Here is a 438-nt window from a genome sequence, read left to right as displayed (position 1 = left end):
CAGGACACAGTACACCATGATGACATTGTCTGGACACAGTACACCGTGATGACATTGTCAGGACACAGTACATCGTGATGACATTGTCAGGACACATTACACCATGACATTGTCAGGACACAGTACACCATGATGACACCATCAGACACAGTACACCATGACATTGTCAGGACACAGTACACCGTGATGACACCATCAGGACACAGTACACCATGACATGGTCTGCACACAGTACACCATGACATTGTCAGCACACAGTACACCATGACGACATTGTCAGGACAAAGTACACCATGACGACATTGTCAGGACACAGTACACCGTGATGACACCGTCAGGACACAGTAAAGGTGATGACATTGTCAGGACACAGTACACCATGACGACATTTTCAGGACACAGTACACCGTGACGATATTGTCAGGACACAGTACACCA

Source organism: Psammomys obesus, unplaced genomic scaffold (genome assembly GCF_907164565.1).
Source record: "Psammomys obesus unplaced genomic scaffold, mPsaObe1.curated_primary_1811, whole genome shotgun sequence".
Taxonomy (NCBI): domain Eukaryota; kingdom Metazoa; phylum Chordata; class Mammalia; order Rodentia; family Muridae; genus Psammomys; species Psammomys obesus.
Note: the sequence above shows the minus strand (reverse complement) of the source record.